Source organism: Carcharodon carcharias, chromosome 13, assembly GCF_017639515.1.
Source record: "Carcharodon carcharias isolate sCarCar2 chromosome 13, sCarCar2.pri, whole genome shotgun sequence".
NCBI lineage: Eukaryota > Metazoa > Chordata > Chondrichthyes > Lamniformes > Lamnidae > Carcharodon > Carcharodon carcharias.
In genome coordinates this window covers 81,305,975-81,312,792 of record NC_054479.1, presented here as the reverse complement: position 1 = coordinate 81,312,792, position 6,818 = coordinate 81,305,975, and the positions used below count along the sequence as shown (strand labels likewise).

The 6,818-nt window shown below is 49.0% G+C and overlaps 1 protein-coding gene across 3 annotated transcripts in view; it reads left to right on the top strand.

The window, feature by feature from the left end:
• The first annotated feature begins 4,091 nt into the window (after positions 1-4,091).
• The window catches only part of nedd1 (NEDD1 gamma-tubulin ring complex targeting factor), a 63,994-nt gene continuing 61,267 nt past the window's right edge, over positions 4,092-6,818 (top strand). For 2 of the 3 annotated variants that reach the window (XM_041202673.1, XM_041202675.1), the window contains exon 1: positions 4,092-4,461. The gene's annotated coding sequence lies outside the window, so the exon portion shown is untranslated. The remainder of the gene's footprint in view (positions 4,462-6,818) is intronic. The other variant, XM_041202674.1, reaches the window with a different exon arrangement.

Below are 6,818 nucleotides of genomic sequence, written 5' to 3'. Positions count from 1 at the left end.
GAATGCAGTCTGAGGGTGTGGGGGAGACATGGTCAATCGAGTGGTTAGGATCTGGAATGCACTGTCTGAGAGTGTGGTGGAGACAAGGTAAATGGAGTGGTTAGGGTCTGTAATGCACTGTCTGAGAGAGTGGGGGAGACACGGTCAATCGAGTGGTTAGGATCTGGAATGCAGTCTGAGTGTGTGGGGGAGACATGGTCAATCGAGTGGTTAGGATCTGGAATGCACTGTCTGAGAGTGTCGGGGAGACAGGTTCAATTGAGTGATTAGAATCTGGAATGTACTGTCTGAGAGTGTGGTGGAGACAGGGTAAATGGAGTGGTTAGGGTCTGTAATGCACTGTCTGAGAGTGTGAGGGAGACACGGTCAATCGAGTGGTTAAGATCTGGAATGCAGTCTGAGGGTGTGGGGGATACATGGTCAATCGAGTGGTTAGGATTTGGAATGCACTGTCTGAGAGTGTGGGGGAGACATGGTGAAATGAGTGGTTAGGATCTGGAATGCACTATCTGAGAGTGTGTGGAGACAGGGTCAATCGAGTGGTTAGGATCTGGAATGCACTGTCTGAGAGTGTGGGGGAGACAGGGTCAATTGAGTGATTAGAATCTGGAATGCACTGTCTGAGAGAGTGGGGGAGACGGTCAATCGAGTGGTTAGGATCTGGAATGCACTTTCCGATAGTGTGGTGGAGACAGGGTGAATCGAGTGATTAGGATCTGGAATGCACTGTCTGAGAGTGTCGTGGAGACAGGGTCAATTGAGTGGTTAGGATCCGGAATGCACTGTCTGAAGGTGTGGGGGAGACAGGGACAATCGATTGGTTAGGATCTGGAATGCACTGTCTAAGAGTGTGGGGGAGACAGGGTCAATCGAGTGGTTAGGATCTGGAATACAGTGTCTGAGAGTATGGTGGAGACAGGTTCAATCGAGTGGTTAGGGTCTGGAATGCCCTGTCTGAGATTATTGTGGAGGGAGGGTCATTCGAGTTGTAAGGATCTGGAATGTACTGTCTGAGAGTGTCGTGGAGACAGGGTCAATCGAGTGCCTAGGATCCGGAATGCACTGTCTGAGGGTGTGGTGGAGAAGTGACAATTGATTGGTTCGGTTCGGGAATGCACTGTCTGAGAGTGTGGTGGAGACAGGGTCAGTCGAGTGGTTAGGGTCTCGAATGACCTGTCCAAGATTGTGGTGGAGGGAGGGTCATTCGAGTGATTAGGACTTAGAATGCACAGCCTGAGAGCGTGGTGGAGACAGTGTCAAACAAGTGGTTAGGATTTAGAATGCATTGTTATAAATTGTGATGCAGACAGGTCAATCCAGTGGTTAGTGTCTGGAATGCACTGCCTGAGAGTCTGGTGGAGACTGGGTAAAACGAGTGGTTAGGATCTGGTATGCACGGCCTGCGAGTGTGGTGGAGAAAGGATCATTCGAGTGGTTACTGTCTGGAATACACTTCCTAAGATGTGGTGGATATAGCCTCAATCGAGTGGTTAGGATCTAGATTGCACTGTCTGAGAGTGTGGTGGAGACAGCGTCAATCCAGTGGTTTGGATCTGGAATGCACTGTCTGAGAGTTTCGTGGAGACAGGGTCAATCGAGTGGTTAGGATCTGGAATGCACTGTCTGAGTGCGGTGGAGTCAGGGTCAATGGAGTGGTAAGGATCTGGAATGTACTTTCTGAGAGTGTGGTGGAGACAGGCTCAATCGAGAGGTTAGGATGTGGAATGCACTGTCCGAGAGTGTGGTGGAGACAGGGTCAATCGAGTGTAAAGGATCTGGAATGCACTGTTTGAGAGTGTGGTGGAGACAGGGTCAATTGAGTTGTTAAGAACTGGAGTGCACTGTCTGAGAGTGTGGTGGAAACAGGGTCAAACAAGTGGTTAGGATTTAGAATGCATTGTTATAAATTGTGATGCAGACAGGTCAATCCAGTGGTTAGTGTCTGGAATGCACTGCCTGAGAGTCTGGTGGAGACTGGGTAAAACGAGTGGTTAGGATCTGGTATGCACGGCCTGCGAGTGTGGTGCAGAAAGGATCATTCGAGTGGTTACTGTCTGGAATGCACTTCCTGAGATGTGGTGGATATAGCCTCAATCGAGTGGTTAGGATCTAGATTGCACTGTCTGAGAGTGTGGTGGAGACAGCGTCAATCCAGTGGTTTGGATCTGGAATGCACTGTCTGAGAGTTTCGTGGAGACAGGGTCAATCGAGTGGTTCAGATCTGGAATGCACTGTCTGAGTGTGGTGGAGTCAGGGTCAATCGAGTGGTAAGGATCTGGAATGTACTGTCTGAGAGTGTGGTGGAGACAGGGTCAATCGAGTGGTTAGGATGTGGAATGCACTGTCCGAGAGCGTGGTGCAGACAGGGTCAATCGAGTGGTTAGGATCTGGAATGCACTGTTTGAGAGTGTGGTGGAGACAGGGTCAATCGAGTTGTTAGGATCTGGAGTGCACTGTCTGAGAGTGTGGTGGAGACAGGGTCAATCGAGTGGTTTGGATCTGGAATGCACTGTCTGAGTGTGGTGGCGACATGGTCAATCGAGTGGTTAGGGTCTGGAACGCCCTGTCTGAGATTATTGTGGAGGGAGGGTCATTCGAGTTGTAAGGATCTGGAATGTACTGTCTGAGAGTGTCGTGGAGACAGGGTCAATCGAGTGCCTAGGATCCGGAATGCACTGTCTGAGGGTGTGGTGGAGAAGTGACAATTGATTGGTTCGGTTCGGGAATGCACTGTCTGAGAGTGTGGTGGAGACAGGGTCAGTTGAGTGGTTAGGGTCTCGAATGACCTGTCCAAGATTGTGGTGGAGGGAGGGTCATTCGAGTGATTAGGACTTAGAATGCACAGCCTGAGAGCGTGGTGGAGACAGGGTCAAACAAGTGGTTAGGATTTAGAATGCATTGTTATAAATTGTGATGCAGACAGGTCAATCCAGTGGTTAGTGCCTGGAATGCACTGCCTGAGAGTCTGGTGGAGACTGGGTAAAACGAGTGGTTAGGATCTGGTATGCACGGCCTGCGAGTGTGGTGTAGAAAGGATCATTCGAGTGGTTACTGTCTGGAATACACTTCCTAAGATGTGGTGGATATAGCCTCAATCGAGTGGTTAGGATCTAGATTGCACTGTCTGAGAGTGTGGTGGAGACAGCGTCAATCCAGTGGTTTGGATCTGGAATGCACTGTCTGAGAGTTTCGTGGAGACAGGGTCAATCGAGTGGTTAGGATCTGGAATGCACTGTCTGAGTGCGGTGGAGTCAGGGTCAATGGAGTGGTAAGGATCTGGAATGTACTTTCTGAGAGTGTGGTGGAGACAGGCTCAATCGAGAGGTTAGGATGTGGAATGCACTGTCTGAGAGTGTGGGGGAGACAGGATCAATCGAGTGGTTAGGATCTGGAATGCAGTCTGAGGGTGTGGGGGAGACATGGTCAATCGAGTGGTTAGGATCTGGAATGCACTGTCTGAGAGTGTGGTGGAGACAAGGTAAATGGAGTGGTTAGGGTCTGTAATGCACTGTCTGAGAGAGTGGGGGAGACACGGTCAATCGAGTGGTTAGGATCTGGAATGCAGTCTGAGAGTGTGGGGGAGACATGGTCAGTCGAGTGGTTAGGATCCGGAAAATCGAGTGGTTAGGATCCGGAATGCACTGTCTGAGAGTGTGGGGGAGACATGGTCAATGGATGTTCTGAAAGGGGAACTGTATCATTAAAGTTAGTGAAGGGTTAGTGGAGAAGGTGGAAGCGCGCTTCCAGGTGAATTGCTCTGTTAGTGAGCTTGCAGGAACATTAATTGACTGTATGTATTCACCAATTCCATGATTCTGTGACCAGCACAGTGAAAACCGATTCCTCCCTCATCACCTGGTCCACAACGCAGGAGGAACGGCGAGCCTTCAGATGCGCGCGCATCCCGCGGAGTTGTTGGTGATCGTTGGATGTGCGCACGCAGACCTGCCTGACGTGTGTCGTGCTTGGTGCTGCGCGCGCAATCTGGGCAGGGGGCGGGGTTTGTACGGGCGTTCTCACAGCCGAAGTGGGGCGTGCCTTGCCGTTTTTGCGCGCGCATGCTTGGGGGGGTTTTGTTTTGTTGGAGGTGCGCGCGCATCCTCGGGAGGCGGCTGTTGGCGCCAAGGTGTTGAGTGTTTGGCCCAGTGGCTGGGGGTCAGTAAGTGACCCGGGGAAAAACGGTGTCTGTTAGTCCTTTAGGGCCCGAGGTACAGCGTGAGGCACCGGAGTGTCCGACCGGAGGCCCCGTTTTGACACCCTAGCCGCAGCTAGGTCTCCCTTTCCCCTGTCGGTGGTCCCGGAGCCCGCCCTCTCCTCCCGCGGAGCTGGCGGTAAGAGCGTCCTGTGTCCGGCCTGACTACAGATCATCTCCTCAGGAGGCAGCTCGGCTCCTGCTGCAATATTCAGCGGCTGGTGGGCTGGAGCTGCAACTTTCCCACAACTCTGTCTCTGGGGATCAGGGTCTGTTTTTAACCATATTTAAGTCTGGAACGTGGAATAATTTTCTAATTAGAAAAGACTTAGATTTTGTAGCGTCTTTAAGAGCCTCAGGCGGTCTCAAAGTGCTTTAGTTTCAAGGATGTACTTTTTCTCGTGTCGTTGCTGTTGTAATGTGGAAACTTGGCAACCAACATGCACACAGCAAGCTCCCACAAAGAGCTGTGTGATAATGACCTGTTTTTGTGATGTTGATTGTGGGAAATATATTGAAGTATAACTAATCTCTTTGAAATTGTGCCATGGGAGCTGTTACATTCACGGAGCAGAATTTAACGTCTCATCTGAGAGCCTGACAGCGCAGCACTCCCTCAATGCTGCACTGGAGTGTCAACCTTGATTTTTGTGCTCCCACCCAGGGGTGGGATTTGAATCTAGAACTTTGATTCAAAAACAGTGCTACCAATTCAGTCATGGCTGATAAACAACGTGATAACCAAAAGACCTGTTTTGGTGGTATTGATTGAGGGATAACTATTGGCCAGGATACCAGAGAGAATGCTCGTACTCTATTTTGAATTTGGTTGGGAGTTATTTTACTCGAGAGCAGTCTATGCTTAATGTATTATTGTTAAAACAGTATCTCTGACAGTGTAGCACTCCCTCAATATTCCATTGAACGTCAACCTGGATTATCGGCTCAGGTCTCTGGAGTGGAATTTAAATCCCCATGATTTCTGACTCAGGCAAGAGTGTCACCACAATGGGTTACAATTAAAATTTCAGCTTCTAATTATAAAGCATTGTTCCTGAAAGATTTTGGTTTTGGATGAGTTCAAGCTTGTGGAGGGAAATTGTTTACAAGAACTTTTGAGTAATTGGCCCTGAATTGATAAAAGCATTAATGAAGGTGCCAACAGCAAATAGTTAAGCCAGTGATAGAGTTGGGCAATGAGAGTTGTATGGTGGCAGTTTTTATGATGGTGAGGATACATTTCGTTTTTAACTTTGTATCGCACTTAATCAGCCTGAAACTGCAGACAGTAGAAACTGTCAAACTAGGGCAATAAGTGCAAGATAGTTACTCATTCCAATATAGGGAATTCTGGAAAACCTTTTACTTAGGGAGATTTAACTGGGGAACTTGTTACTGCATGGAGTGGCTTTCAGTCCATTCATTCAAAGAACCACTTGCGTGCCCAACAGCATAAGCAGCAAGTGTTAAGGCAGAGCTAAATGATCCCATAACCAACGGATCAGATCTAAGCTCTGCAGCCCTGTCACATCCAGTTGTGAATGGTGGTGGACAATTAAATAACTAACAGGAGGAGGAGGCTCCACAAATATCCTCATCCTCAACGATGGAAGAGCCCAGCACATTAGTGCAAAAGATAAGGCTGAAGCATTGCCGACAGTCTTCAGCCAAAAGTGCCGAGTGGATGATCCATCTCGGCCTCCTCCGGAGGTCCTCAACATGACAAATGCCAGTCTTCAGCCAATTCGATGCACTCCATGTGATGTCAAGAAACGGCAGAAGGCACTGGATACTGCAAAGGCTATGGGTCCTGACAATATTCCAGCAATAGTACTGAAGCCATGTGGTCCAGAACTTGCCGTGCCCTTAGTCAAGCTGTTCTAGTATAGCTATAACACTGGCATCTACCTGGCTATGTGGAAAATTGCCCAGGTATCCCCTGTACACAAAAAGCAGGACAAATCCAACCCGGCCAATTACCGCCCCATCAATTTACTCTCGATCATCAGTAAAATAATGGAAGGAGTCATCAACAGTGCTATCAGGCGGCACTTGCTTAGCAATAACCTGTTCATTGATGCCAAATTTGGGTTCTTCCAGGGCCACTCAGCTCCTGACCTCGTTACAGCCTTGGTTCAAACATGGACAAAAGAGCTGAACTCCCGAGGTGAGGTGAGAGTGACTTCCCTTGACATCAAGACAGCATTTGACCGAGTGTGGCATCAAGAATCCCTAGCAAAACTGGAGGCCATGGGAATCAAGGGGAAAACTCTCTGCTGGTTGGAGTCATACCTAGCACAAAGGATGATGGTTGTGGTTGTTGGAGGTCAGTCATCTCAGCTCCAGGACATCACTGCAAGTGTTCCTCAGGGTAGTGTCCTTGGCCCAACCATGTTCAGCTGCTTCATCAAAGACCTTTCTTCCATCATAAGGTCAGAAATGGGGATGTTCACTGATGATTGCACAATGTTCAGCATCATTCGCGACACCACAGATACTGAAACCGTCCATGTCCAAATGCAGCAAAACCTGGACGATATCCAAGCTTGAGCTGACAAATGGCAAGTAACATTTGAGCCACACATGTGGCAGGCAATGACCATCTTCAACAAGAGAGAATCCAACC